We start from the raw sequence: 15,745 nt of genomic DNA, 5'->3' as shown, positions 1-15,745 counted from the left end.
GTTTGGTGGCTGTATATGTGTGGGCCACATGTGGGGCAGGCTCTGAATGGGCGTTCCTTCGGTCTCTGTTCTCAACTTTGCCTCCCTATTCCCTGCCAAGGGTATTCTTGTTCCCCTTTTGAAGGGGGAGTGAAGCATCTGCATTTTGTTAATCCTTCTTGAGTTTCATGTGTTCTGTTCATCTAGGGTAATTCGAGCATTTGGGCTAATACTCACTTATCAATGAGTGCATACATGTGTGTTTTTCTGTGATTGGGTTACCTCACTCAGGATGATATTTTCCAGTTCCATCCATTTGCCTATGAATTTCATAAAGTCATTGTTTTTGACAGCTGAGTAGTATTTCCACTGTGTAGATGTACCACATTTTCTGTATCCATTCCTCTGTTGAAGGCTTAAAAAGGAAGCATGCATGCTATCACTCCATAGTACCATCTTGTCAGTCTTAGGGAAAGGCCAAATAAGGCACATGTTTATATTTTATAGTTATTTTTAGAAGGGTTATGGATTGCAGCATGTTCATAACACATAAGACCTCAGTCAGGTTGGATTAGTAAAGTTTAGAAAAATTAACACTTTTCATTAATAAATAGATAATATAAAATAGATAGATTTTAAAATGTAATGTCAGCTAGGCAGATTTGATGAGGGATGGTAATAAATTACAATGATTTACCCAGACACATTTAGTCAATTTTATTAGGAGGTGGTCTAAGAGATACAAAAAGGAACCAGTGGATTGTTTTACCTTCATATTTAAAATTAACACAAGAGACAAACACTTATTCTAATAATATCATATCTAATGTTATATGATAAACAAATATATATGTGTACTTACTTTTCATTTTCCTCCAACTTCAAGGGAAACCTTCTTATTTTACACATTCTCTTGTGTTCTGGTTGGATATTAGTATCTTAAAAACTCAAGTAAACTTACTGGCCTTAAAACCTCAGCACATTCCTAAAATGTGAACTAAGTTAGGTCTCTGAGTCCTTACTCATCCAGCAGAATGGCTACACGGAGTAAGTATACTAGAGACTCTTCCAGGAGAGTGCATTTGTGAGCTTTATTTTTTGTTTGTTTGTTTTTGTCACTTCCATTTCATATTTAATAAGGATAAAGAACATTGTGACACTGTTTCCGGAGAATATGGAATTCCCTTTCTTTTTGAGAAGCAGAAAATCAGAGTCCTAAATTGTGCTCTTGGCCTGGGCAACAGCGTGAGAGATGTCTGTGATGCCATCAGCATGTGTATAGGACTGTGCTAAAATAGGAAATTCCCATATCAATAGATCACCTTGATCCCAATGATGTTGAAAGACAGCTTATTACATAGAATCTACTTCATACAAATCTTATAACTATTGTGTGTAGAATCAGACATTTTGTATAGTAGTTCAGCCATATTTTTATGGACCCTGAATATGCAATTTTTGTACTTTCTAGAGAGAGCTTCAAGTTAAGTAAAAGATCTAGTCATTGTAATTGTGTATGTTTCACACACAATAGACATAACTGCCCTCCATAATTTTTCCTTTCCTTCTATTCTCTTAGTTTTCAAAGTACAAACCTACAGATATTCTTGATCGACTCTCCCCATACCCCATACCCCATACCCCAAATATTATCACTACTCTTAGAGAAAACTGGTATAGTCATGTAGGAAGACAAAACATTTAGAATTCTCTTGAGAATCTCCAACTTGACCATAGTTGGAGATTCATAATATAAGTTTTAGAATGAGAGACAACTTTCTACTGAATGAGTTGCCTTTTATTTTGAATTTGCCTAGAAAGACTTTGACATTTCCTGTTCCCCCATTAATACCTAATCATGTGACCTCTTCCTCCTCCTGTCCTGTCCCTCCCTCCATATGCCCCCCACTCACTGTGATTGCTTTCTTCTCCATCCCAAGTGGGACTGAGTGATCCTCACTTGGGCCTTTCAACTTTTTAACCTTCTTGAGTTCTGTGGATTGTATCCTGGGTATTCTGTACATTTTGGTTAATATTCACTTATTAGGGAGTACATACCATGAATGTCCTTTTGAGTCTGAGTTACCTCACTTGGGATGATATTTCTAGTTCCATTCATTTGCCTGCAAAACTCATGGTGCCCTCATTCTTAATAGCTGAGTAGTAGTCCGTTGTGGAAGTGAACTACATTTTCTGTACCTATTCTTCCCTTGTGGGACATCTGGGATGTTTGCAGATTCTGGCTGTCACAGATAGGGCTGCTATGAGAATAGTGGAGCACGTGCCTCTTTTGCATGGTGGGCATCTTTTCAGCAGATGCCCAAGAGTGGCATAGTAGGGTCTTCAGAGACACCTATTTCCAATTTTCTGAGAAAACTCTAAATCGACTTCTAGCGTGGTTGTGCCAGTTTGTAATCCCATCAGCAACTGCGGAGTGTTCTTCTTCCTTCACATTCTTGCCAAAATGTGCTGTCACCTGAGATTTTTGATCTGTATTGTTTAATGCTACATCATATTATTAGGTGAACAGAGTTTTATCTAGTAATAGACTCCTTAAATTTTTCTGTAAGTTTCATTTACAGAAAACAAAGCAAAACAAATACTGTGATAGACAAAGAAAATATGTATGTATATTTACATATGTACACACACACACACATACATACACCTACATATCCCTACATATAGCACAAAGTGGAGTAGGTCTGAAAATTGTTTACTGTTATACAACTGTGAAAAGCTGGATATACCAGAATCTTTGGTCATCTTTAGAATTAATGATAGATAAAATAAAGCCAACTGTCGAAAATGGATTTTGTATAGTTAAGGAAACATTTGGTTTTATAAATTTTCAGAACAGAAAAATTGAAACACATGCTATTTTCCTTTTTAAAGCACACACCATTTTCTCTTAGATTGATTTCATTTTGAGAGGAAATACTATGAAAACATTAAATTCCCCTTTTCTCTAAGTCACATTATATAGGAAAGTTCACACACTGAAATATAATGCTTGGTGACTCAGAGTTCAATGTCTGTTTAAATATTCTTTCCACGCTTTTCTCGAGTATTTTTCTCTCATCTATTTTTCAATATCCCAAAAAAACTATTTCCATTATCTTACTCCTTGATTTATTATGGTTTCTTCTGTTATATATTCCTTGTGCTTGAGTCTATTGCAATTATTCAATTGTGATTTGTATAGGCACTGAGTTTTAGAACTGTTTGATTAGGCCCCCAGCACTATATGAGATTTATTGTCTGTTATAAGTTAAGCGCTGAGGTGCTATAAACAACAACAAAAAATGACTCAAAATATTTCCCTCAGTTCTCAGCTAATAGAAACTACAAGCATGGAGAGGGGGGGGAGGGAGGGAGGGGGAGGGAGAGGGGGGCAGGGAGGAAGGGAGGAAGAGAGAGACACAGAGAGACAGAGATACAGAGAGACAGAGAGACACAGACAGAGACTGATTATGTTAATACATCAGCAAAATATGGACAAAATTAATGTGACTTCTAGTCAAGGTGTACCAAAGTGTGGACGTTGGAACAACTGTCAGAAAGGGTGGGTAAGGTTTTCACAAGAATTTTCCTGATCCGAATAGATTTTTGCTTTGTTGACACAGAACAGAATAGAATTGTAATCCTTAGAGATTACAATTATCTTGCTCATTGAGTTTATAGGGCTATTAGGGTCTACTCCAGACTGATAGAATGGTAGAACCGTGGTATTATGGGGGACTTGGGATATTCTTCAATACTACAAGTGGTACTTTGTATATTTATAGTCTTGGGATTGATCCCAGAATTGTTGAAAGTTAGAAAGTTTTTTAAAGCAAAATAATACAATACAAACGATAGAATCTTTTTGTATCAATTATATAATGTAGCCTTACTGGGGTGTATGTTTACCAAAATAGGATGACGCTAGACCAAGTACGAAGTGTCTGACAGAAAGACAACTTCAAGGAAAAACTTGTGAGAGAAAATGTAATAATGGGAAATGAAAATAAATGGTGTCAAAGAGGAATGTTTAGAATATCCCCACTATATTTTGTGGATGGTCTTTGTGGGGAGACTATTGAAAACACAGTTTAAGAATAATCTCAGGATTTCAGCTTCTCTGGGTAATGCTAGACAATGAGATGGGTTGTAGTTGGATATGATACTGCTCACTAAACACAGCTCTCCTCTCTCTAAACACCTGAAGTCTATTTGATTGTATATGGCTATGTAAATTTCTTTAGGTATTAAAATAAAAACAAGAATTTTATCTGTGTAATAAGAAAGCCTTGTAAGCCTTTGGCTCACAATTTTTCTCTGTCCTCTATACTGAACCTGTAACTAATGCAGAAATATTACTCTACTAATCTAGAATCCTAAATCAAATGGATACAGAAAAAAGCCTATGTGAAGGGGGACATGATACTGGCCAGGAGTAGCAGCATAGATACATAGTAAGTGTTAGGACAGCCTAGATTTTATGAAACCTAGTGTCAAAATAAATTCCTAAGGACCCAATAGCTTTCTTCTCCTAAGACATTGACTCCACCATAAGCTAACCTGTCTGATGTAGACACGTGAGCCATTAAACAGATCAAACGCAGATTTGAACATGTTATAAGTAGGAATTAGGAGGAGTATTTCCCTTGTTCCACATGCTTGCCAGCGTGAGCTGTTGATTGAGTGTTTGATCTTAGCCATTTTGACAGGTGTTAAGTTGGGATCTCAGAGTTGTTTTGATTTGCATTTCCCTGATGACTAAGAATGTTGAACATTTCTTAAGTGCTTCTAGGCCATTAGAGAACTCCCTGTTGGAAATTCTCTGTTTACATCTGTACCCCAATTTAATAGAGTTACTTTGTTCTCTATTTGATCGAGTTCTTCATATATATTTGGTATCAGGCCTCTGCTGAATGTATGGTTAGGGAAGATGTTTTCCCATCCTGTAGGCTATCATATTCTCCTAATGATGGTGTCCTTTTCCTTACAGAAAATTTCAGTTTCATGACGTCCTATTTATTATTGTTGATCTTAGAGCCTGAGCTGTTATTATGCGTAGGAAGTTGTCATCTGTGCTAATGAGTGCAAGGTTATATCCTGTTTTCTCTTCTATCAGCTTTATTGTATCTGACATTACCTTGAATCTCACTGAGGAGGGAAAAGAAGACAGACATCCTGTGTAGACAGGAAGAAGGGACTTGGTAGGAGTGAGAATGCGTATAGAAACAGAAGGGATTAGGTGGGGGGAGGATGGAGGGGAAAGTACTGGGCAAAAGAACAGAAAATGGGGAGATAGTATCTGCAGGATGGACTTAGGACAGTGGAAACTCCAGGAATCTATGAGTCTAATCCTAGCTAAGACTCCTAGCAAGGGAGGATATGGAACCTTATCTGATCATCTCATTTACCCAGACAACAGAGGGATTGAGACTCCAAACTAGCCATAAAATCTTAGACTCTCGATTCGTCCTTCCTACAAGATGTGCAGGGGTAAAAGATGGAGTAAATTTGAGGAACAGGCCAAACAACGACTGGCCCAGCTTGAGAGCCATGCCATGAGAGGGAGTCCACACCTGACAATATTAATGATATTCTGCTATACTTGCAGACAGGAGCCTAGCATTACTGTCATCAGAGACAGTTCACCCAGTAATTGGCGGAAACAGATGCAGAGACCCACAGCCAATGTTTGGTACAGCTTGAGGAGTCCCGTAGAAGAAGGCTGAAAGGACTATAGGAACCAAAGGGGTCATGGACACACAAGAAAGCCTACACACTCAACCAGCCTGACCTCATAGGGTCCCACAGAAACTAAACTGCCAACAGGGACCCTGCATGGGACTAAACTGGTCTATCTGGACATGTGTTCTATTTGAGCAGCTTGGGACTTCTAACAGTGGGAGCATGGACTGACTAACTCTGTTGACTGCCTTTGGGAAGATTCGCCCCTACTGTATTTCCTCTTCTAGTCTCAATAGAAGAGGATGTACTTAGTCTTCCTGCTACTTGATATTTCAAGGCTCGTTGATATCCATGGGAGGCCTCCCCTTTTCTTAAGAAAAAGGGATGAGGCATAGATGATAGGGAAGCAGAGGAGCAGGGAGGACTAGAAAGAGAGTAAGGAAGGAAAACTGCTATCAGGATGTACGTGTAATTAATTAAAATTGTATGACAACCAAGTATCCATTGAAATTAGAATGAGTTTTTTAGATATTGTACTTCAGAAATTTTTTAAATTTTGTTTTAAACTTTCTGTTATGAAATATCTTCTTTGTTTCTCAATTTATAAGAAAAAGTAATACTATATCTTCATACATTAAAACTGGTCTTATATGTGCTATGAAGGAGCAGAGTATAAAATATTCAAACCAATATATTACACATAAAAGGTAGGAGTTAGGGGTTGCTCTTGTGTTTAAATTGTTGCCAATAGCAGACTCACAGACCTCGGTTCCACCTGAAATCTTCCTTTCCTGGTCAATTATTCTTTCTTTATTGGTGTTATTATAATCCACTGTCGAAAGTTAACGTCGCCAAATGTTTAAAGGTAAAACCACCCTGCCTGTGTCTGAATTTCGGCTCTGCCACCTCCCCTTTCTTACACTTCAGCCTCATCTGTTAAGTAAAGATGGCCACATGATATGACCCACACGAGTCATGGGAACATACAGTGCATCGAAATGTTTGCTGTCCTTAGAAAACAATTTGACTCATATTAAGTGCTTTGCCGTAGTATCCTTACCATTTTGAGGTTCAAATTAGATCTTTTCAGAAGCCCGTGAACACTGAAGATGCCATGTATGTGAGGTCGTTTACCTCACATTGAAACAGAAGAGGAGAATGACCCACAGGCTTCTCTTTTTGAGAAATGTGCTTACTTTTGTCACCGCGAGTTCCCTCACAAAGCTGTTTTTCAAAACCCTTTAAACTTGGTGAAGACGCCTGTAATGTATCTTCACGCTTTGTGGAAGACATCTTCTGAGACTAAATGTTTTGGGGTTTTTTTGTTTGTTTGTTTGTTTGTGTTTTTAAAATGAAATTGTACATAGAGCAGGCTATCAAATTACCAAATGACATGGAAATAAGAGCTAATCTGCTGTAATGTACTGTCGGAATATTTTAAATCACTCTACCTTATTCTCCAATCTTATTTTTTTTCTGTTGCAAGGGGCCATGTTCTTGAGTTCTTGCATATCCTAAAGCTGTGGTTCGTCTAGAGCAGGTCTGAACCTCCCACTGCAGTGAGCATTGATTCCAACCATGGGATTTGACGTGCACGGATTCTTGCTGCATGCACAGATCCTAAGTAAAGCAAATCTATACGGTGAGGATTAAGTTCCATTCATTGCTCAGAAGCTAAACGCCTTGCACTTCACTTTAACCATATACAGTGGGCACGTAGAAGAGTTTACTTCTTCAAGGATGAGTTAGTAAAGAAAAAAGCAATAGTTTCTGTCATACTCAAGCTATTCAAGAGTTATATGCTAATATTTAGCAATAGTTCCCTGCTTTAAAACATAATCATTTGCTTAAAAATTTCCAAAATTTTCAGCAGATAAATCTTTTTATCCTTTTTATCTTCTTTATCCAAATTTAGAAACATCAAGAAGACTGCATAACAAGTATTTTAACGGTCATTCTCTAAAAGCAACAGTCCAGTTTACAAATTGTAATTAAAACGATTGGAAGCAAGCAGGTTGGCGAGTGTGACATTGTCATCATCACACAATATGAGCCAGGAAGATGCAGGTCCCCACCGATCCCTCTGTTAATCTTAAAGAATTCACACTCCATTATTGAACGGAAGAAAACAGTTGGGTGTTTATTAGCAGGCTAGAATGGCAAGAGGTCTCTCAACATGGGCAATAAACTAATGCACAGGGGATAATAATCGGTGGAGAGCAGTGACTGTCTGTTGTAGCCCCTCTCTCTGGTGTAGCATGAGAAGGACCTACGATGGCTATCACTGGCTACCAGGGCAAGTTGAAAACACAAGGGATAACTCACAGTTTCCCTTTTCCTCTCTCATCATTTTCATTACTTCATTTGCATATGCTAAGTAACAGCTCACCCACTGAGTACACTCTTGAGCACAAACAATCTTATGTTTTAAACAAAATATGCTTACAGAATTTAGAGAAATTGTAACTATATAAAGAAATGTAATCATTAATTAAAGTAAAATGCTGCATATAGTTCAGCAGTTTACATCTTTAATATTTAAGCCAATATTATTAATATCATATATTTATTTCAATATCTTTATTATGATTTGATTAGTCTACCCTATTACATATAACCAAGTTGGTGATCACAGTTTTGAAAATGGTTTATGCATGTCAAATTTGAGAAAATACAGCAATTTTAAGATAGTTATTTTGTTTTCTTTGTTATGAGAGGCATAGGCATCTTTAGGTTTAAGAATTTAGTATTTTAAAAATGGGGAAAAAGAAACGTGAGATATTACATTTTTTCTATAGAGGAAAGGGAAATTTTCAAGGGTATTAAGCTACAGAATCAAGAATAGCAATAGCATACGAACATGACTGTACCGAGAGCCTGAAGGTCTCAGCGGTTAAGCAGGCTTCTTGTCCACTGACCTGTGTTCTTGTGGGAATTAGAAAGTGTGCCCTTTTAAAGGGCAAAATAAATGTTCAGAAAAATAAAAAGAAGTTTCATCTAGGAACTGAACCTAATCCCTCAAATGACTCAAAAGCACAGTCAGGGAGCCCCTCTCTTGCTAGGAAAAATAACAGCAGACGCCAGAGGGGCCAGATAACTCCATGGTCTCTGCAGGCCCATATGCCCGGAGGTGAGTGAGAAAGGGTGCTCGGTGCAAGTGGGAACAGAGAAAACAACCTGAGTTACTGTAGAGAGAAGGACCTCGATCCCCAAAAGATGAGCAAGAGCCAAAAAGCATGTTCCGCTCCGACGGGGAGGAGGAGAGCTGTGCAGTCGCAGCGGCTCCGACAGTCGATCCACATTGATTCTGAAGGGGACCATAGAGGAGCCGTTGTTTTTGTGCACTTCAGGGCCATGCACATGGGGTGGTTGGAGTCGGCATGTTTAAGAGCAACAGAAGAAACCCGTTGTGGCCTCTGGCTTTTCAGGCTTTCCTGGGCTTAGAATCCCCTTAGATATGTAGAGTGAAGACGATGCATGCCTTTTCTTTTGAGTCAATATTTTGTGTACTGACACAGTTTTTTTTTTCTTTGTGTGGGCTGCCTGTTACTTTACGTTTCGTATTCATATGATTTTTTTTTTTGAAAAATTGCCACAGCAGCAGTAGTTTAAACAAAACTTGGCTTTCTTGGCTTAAGAAAAGTTTGGAACACGTGGAAACAGATGGATGTGTTTCCAAAGACCACTCACTGATTCAGTATGGTTGACACTTCCACCCCATAACAATACTCTCTGGGAATAGTGGCCCCCTACTATATCTGGGTCAAGAGAACAAAGAGCAAATATTCCATATAATGTCTGTACTGGTGAGTCCAGAACTAATAAACACTTTTATGACTGATTTATTTGTGTGTGTGTGTGTGTGTGTGTGTGTGTGTGTGTGTGTGTGTGTGTGTGTGGTGGGGGTCCATGTTACTACGACAGGCATACAGAGATAAGAAGGATCACTTGTAGGAGAATTCTTCTCTCCTACCATGTGGCTTCTGGAGATCCAATTCTGTTACCAGCCTGGGCATGATCTTTACTCTCATCATGATTTTGGATGGTTCAAAGGGCACATGTATTTTGTGGATCATCTCCAGGGTAAGTGTGTAGAAGTTGTTGAAACTTTTGCTGTTGTTGTTTTGTTCTGTTTTGTTTTGTTTTTGTTTTTCATTTTATTTTTCTTGGATATTTTATGAATTTACACTTCAAAGGTTATCCCTTCCTCTCCTCTTCCATATCCTCTCCCCCTGCTGCTATGAGAATGTTTGCATAGGCACATGTGCATGTGTGTGTGTGTGTGTGTGTGTGTGTGTGTCTGTGTCTGTGTCTGTGTCTGTGTGAGCATGTGTGTTAGGGCTTTTGACACTTGGAGGCATAGCCTTGAAGAAAATCATGGGACTCCAGCACTCTCCCAGCACTATTGTATTGCTGGATATGAGACATCCGGGTTTGTTTTGCTGTGCAATCCTGCCATGCTATAAAACAATGGAAACTGAAACTTCTAACCTCCAAGAAAAAAAATCTTTGCTTTAGGTTAACATTATGGTCATCAGGATCTGAATGATACAACATCCCAGCTCAAAATGGCTACGTCTAATCACATGGTTTCAAACAATTTCCAGAGGAAATTTGTAATGAACAAGGACACTATTATTCTGCTTCAGAAGCAGGAGGGGCATTGCTTGGTAGGTGTCATAAATGTCCAGTGGTGTGGCTTGAAGTGGACCAGTGCGGATCTGCATACTGGGTGGGCGCTCTCCAGAGAGTTACAGCTCTCCAAGGAGAAAAGGAAGCATGGCAGGCTGCTGGCCTACTCAGTAACTGCCTCTGTCCCCTTGTAGGTGGCAGGCTTCGAGACACAGCGGAGAGCTCAGTCAAGGGCCAGGAAAGAAAGCTTAGGGGAAGAAATCTTTTCTTTGGAGTGTTACAGCTCAGTAAGACAGGCATTCTCTGAAGATCTCTGGTGAAATATTCATATACTTTATTACTTGTGGATAAGACCTTATAAACATTTGGGAGTAGGTTGGGATCTAGAGGTAGATGCTTTCTATTGGCTTGGTCTGAGATGTTAGGGATGCCACATCTGCACGGGAAGGATTTCAGGTACTGTCTCTATATGTCTGATAGTCACAGTCCTCTCAATTGGGTGTCGTGGTCACATGTTCCAGGATAGGAACCTGGTAGGAAAGAGATTTGGACACCTCTCATTCTCAATGTTGAGAATTTCTGGGGTTCCCAAATCTGCTTGAACTTACCTGGCTTTTTGTCTAATGGCACAGTCCACTCACTGCCCCCAAGGAGTAGTGACAGTCTGATTACTTCATTCAGTATTCATAGTCCAATTAGTCATAATCAAGTTTTAAGGCCCTTCTCATCCAGGTCATTTCATACTGCTCATTTCTCTGGAAGTCTTTTGGTACTATCCATGCTTTTCTTTTATATTCTGGAGCCAGTCACTCTAAATGTATCTATGGCATACAAGGATGGGTGCTTCTCATCACGTATGGTAAGAGCAGAAAACAGAAGCTACTGTGTTGTTCCAGTTGCAGTTAACCATGTGTAGAATATTTGTCTAGAAAATTATACTACTAATAATTATAATATTAGTATATATATACATATATATGTTTATATAAATTTCCATTTATCTGGTCATGGTCAATGAATCTAGACAAAACATTGATTAGAAATTTGGTATTTCAGTAAGGAATAACAATGTCCCCACTGTCTTGGAAGAACACACTCAAGTAAATGAACAATGGTTCCCTAAATCTGGTTGTCATATAGTCAACTATGATGCCTCAAAACCTTTCTGTGTGAGTTCAGGGTTCTAGCAGGGTAGCCACTAGTCCAGAATTTGCGTTCTCTTTCATCCTCTAAAGTGATGTTCTGTCACTAAGGTCAAAAGTACGTTCAGTAAAGAAATACTTATGAAGGATACTTGTATATAAAAATATCTAAGGAAAATTGATCGACCTTGACCTCAACAGTGCACCAATTTTATCACCAACATTCTCAAACTGTGCTTTGGTTCTTTTTGTTCTTATCCATCTGTTTCCATGGAAGTCTGTATGGAAAGATGCTTAAAGTGGGCCCTGAGATGGAGGACACAATACCAGCTGTAAAATGTCTATCCTTCCCTTAAGTTTCTCTCATGTCTCTGAAGCATGCATATATATAATAACCTAGAGAAGCTTGTTTGAGGTAGTCTGGAAGATGTGCGCATCTTTTCTTCTTCCTTAAAGAAACAGTCCTGCTTAGTGGAGTCATAAATTATTTGTTATAGATAAACTTGTAATGTCTTATGGATGAAATTAATTTCCATTATTATATTGTAATTCTGTGCTTGTGAGGTTGGGGAAGATAGAGGTGGAAGAGTGGTAGTGGAAGAGGGAACAATTTGGTTTTGGTATATATCATCATCATCATTATCATCATCATCATTATCATCATTTAATCTTTTTTTTTTCAGTGTAGACATTTTTATTGGTGAGAAGAGTGCAAAATAGCAAAAAATCCAGAGGAGTGAGAAAAGGATGGGGTATGCCTCCTTCCGGACGTATGCCCGTCCTATTACCAAGCAAGTGGGGGAGGGAGTGGTCGGTTTAACAGTGACACTTTTGAACCCAGCAGCCTCCAACCAAAGTGCCCGGACAGTAGGGCTCCTGGGAGGCACGGGGGAAGAGAGATGGGTGACACACTGGGAGGTGTATGGGTCGAATCCTACTCTGGTTGTTTGGAAATCAGTCCACTGTATACCTTGGCCCTCAGGAAATCCTCACAGCTTAGGGCAAGGACACAGGTTTCAAGAGATTGAACTCCCATCCCTCCAAACACCCAAGGAGCTGTCTTGAGCCTCAGTTTGCCTCTTCCTAAAGATCAGCGAGGTTGGACCACCAGGCTCTGTGGGGTCCCAGCAGGACCCCAACTGAATAGTCCTGTCACGTGATAGATACATTGTGGCCACTATAGGAGCATCTGGATCCCTGTGAGCTGACCCTTCTAGGCCATTGAAATCAACCCAAAGGTGCTATTGAGGCTACCGTACAAGCTTACTTTTTTTTTTTTCTCAAGGCAAGTATCCTCTGTGTCCCCACAGTTATGCAGGTCCAAGAGTGTAGTGTGATGACCAAGGGGATCTTCTGTCAAGAACCCTGACTTGGCTTTAAGTCCACAGGGGCCTAGTGCAGGAAAATCTGGTCTGTTCGAAGGCCCAACCCTATAGTGCTGGGCCAGCTGGCACAGGTGGCCTGTGTCTGGTTCCATCCTCAACACATACCTGATGACCCCACCCCACCCAGGAAGCTCGTTCCCTTCTGGCCAGGATCAGAGTCAGTTGCAAGGCAGCCAGGTAGGATAGGAATGAGCGCGGGGCAGCAGAGGCTGCATGGGGGGTCACATAGTAATTAACGGTGGCCGGTACAACCCCATCTGAGCCAGGACGTCGCCAGGCCAAGGCAGCCATGGCAGCAGGGCCCTGCTCCGCTAGTGCCTGGAGGGCTAGCATGGTAATAAGGTCCAGGGTCTGGCGGCGCTCGTGGCTCATGAGGCACACTGTGCTCTCCTTGACCACCCGGTGCAGTGTCACAAGGCAAGCATACCGACGGGCTGCTTCTGCTCCGCCGAAGTGGGCCTCCAGGTAGCGCTCCAGAATGCGCCTCTGTTCCACCGGGTCCGGAAAGTCGATGAAGAAACCGGAACACATATATCTCTGTAGGGCGCGAACATCAGTGCTGGGCCTTGGCCGGAAACCCCGTACCAGGAGGTGGCAGTATTTGAGGAGGCCGCCATCTCGGATCTCCTCGGGGCTGCGTGTGGCAATGACGCGGTGCTGCAGGTGCTCCAAGGCCTCCGCGAAGTCCCCATACAGGCTCTCACCAGTCACCGTAGGGTGGAAGGCCTCCGACATTGGTGTGGATGAGCACTGGCCAAAGAGGAGCAGCGAGTCCAGGATGATCTGAAAGGAGTCGATGCTGAATTCGAACTGGCGCCTCACGGAGTCCACGAACTTGAGTTCCACATTCTTGCCGCTCTTGTTGGACAGTGAGATGAGGCTCCAGCGGTCCAGGTCTGTGCACACTTTCACCAGTTTCTGCACATAGGCCTCCTTGAGTGTCAGCAGCGTTATCTTGGCCCGGCTCACTCCCGCAAGCAGGAAGTCCAGCAGGCAAGCCAGGACCACTGCCTTGGTCAGCTGGAAGGATGCCTCAGTCTGCAGGTCCATTGGGAACACCAGGTCCAGGTCCTTGTAGCCTAGGCCACTCTCCGGGTGCAGCACGTGGCTCGCAGCTGAGCCATGCAAGCGCACGCTATGGACATGCAGTCCCTGTTCTTCCAAGCTACTGCGAACTACCTAGTATCATGCGAGGCACTGAGTGTAACCAACTTGGGGGGTGGGGGGAGGCTGCTTAGCAACCTACATGCCTGCACACATTAACGTCCACCATAATCCATTTTGAGGACCACTATTCCAGTCAACAGACAGAAGATCCGAGGCACAGAGGTGTAAAAAGATAGGTTCAAGGCCATAGAGTCTTCAGGCTAAGACCCAGATCCCAAGTTGGTTAGATTTTGCAAGTCCACATATGTTCTTTTCAACTTTTAAATTTTTGAGGTGTTTGAGACAGGGTTTCTCTGTATAGCTCTTGGCTGACTTGGAACTTGCTCTGTAGACCAGGTTGGCCCCAAACTCAAGAATGCCGGGATTAATGGTGTCCCATGATTATAGATTTTAAAAATTTTCAAGTTTTAAAAGATTTACTTTTGGGGTTGGGGATTTAGCTCAATGGTAGAGCGCTTGCCTAGCAAGCGCAAGGCCCTGGGTTCGGTCCCCAGCTCTGTACAATCTGCTGGGGTTGCACGCTCAGCGTGGGGAAGTTGCCTCGCCCGTGAATGGGGATGGGCTCTTTGAGCAGCGTGTCCAGCCGCTTCACCTGTGGCCAGCTCAGTCGGCTCTGGTGCCGTCCCAGAGAGGCCGAGGAGGCCTCCAGGTCCGGGCCGCCGCTGGCCGCCCCAGCCGTGGCCACTGCCGAGGCTGCACCGGTCCCCACCTGCACAGCTGGCTGCTCCAGGCTCTCAGCTCCACTCTCCGACGGCATCATTCACCCGGCCCCCGTGCCTCGACGGCAGAGACCCGGGAATGGTGAAGGCGAGGAGGGCAGGGAGAGTGGCTGTGCACGGGCCAAGGCGGGGTGCAGGGACCCGGCGGCGGCGAGGCAAACCCAGGGAACAACTCCGACAGCAGGGAGGACTAACAGATCTTAGAGCCTTAATCTTTTTTACAGTCCAGTCACTATTCACCTCCCAGTCTGACCTTGGACCATTCCTCATCCCATTCTTCCTCTACTATCTTCAGAGGATGTCCTCATACTCACACCCACACCCAACCCAACCTCTGCACTCCCTAGAACCTCAGGTCTCTTGAGGTAAATTTTTTAAAACAATTTTAGGGAATAAAAAGGGACATTGCAGCTGATAGACTCTATCTGGACTCTGATTCCCTATCTTACATCATGGCCTTTATTGCTAATGTATCTTTGAGGCAATAACCATTTTTACTTACTAGGAAAGGAAACATATCGGGTTGATATTATGTAACAACAGAATCTCTCCAGTAGTTAAATTTAATGATTTTCAAAAAAGATCAAAGATAGAAACAGAGAACTTGTAATGGACTATGAAGGCCTTTGAACAATGCATTGCTAGGGGTGGGAGATGGCCCAGCCGGAAAAGGTGCTTGCCACTGGGCCTGCCAACCTAATTTTGCTCTCCTGGGCTCACATTGAAGGGAGAAAATTAACACCTAGATATTATTCTCTGAGTTACACATGTGTGTTGTAGCACACATGTTCAAATACATATAGCATTACAGCACACAAAACAAAAAAGATATAAAAGAAAGTTTTTAAATGTATTGCTTACTTTCCTTACTCCCTTTATATACACACAGACACACAAATATATACACACACAACACACACACACATATACACATACACACCCACATATACATACACACACACATACACACACACACACACACACACACACACACACACACACCACACTCGTGGGCTTAGAGTAACATAGACAATCA

The 15,745-nt window shown here is 41.7% G+C and overlaps 1 protein-coding gene and 1 pseudogene across 1 annotated transcript in view; one reads left to right on the top strand and one right to left on the bottom strand.

Moving 5' to 3' along the window:
• Robo2 (roundabout guidance receptor 2) overlaps positions 1-15,745 on the top strand; it is a 1,567,832-nt gene that overhangs the window by 356,531 nt on the left and 1,195,556 nt on the right. The gene's annotated exons all lie outside the window — the stretch shown is intronic.
• Tent5b-ps1 (terminal nucleotidyltransferase 5B, pseudogene 1) lies at positions 12,923-14,900 on the bottom strand (annotated as a pseudogene).

The sequence above is a fragment of the Rattus norvegicus genome, chromosome 11, assembly GCF_036323735.1.
Source record: "Rattus norvegicus strain BN/NHsdMcwi chromosome 11, GRCr8, whole genome shotgun sequence".
NCBI lineage: Eukaryota > Metazoa > Chordata > Mammalia > Rodentia > Muridae > Rattus > Rattus norvegicus.
This window is presented reverse-complemented; position numbering and strand designations above follow the sequence as displayed.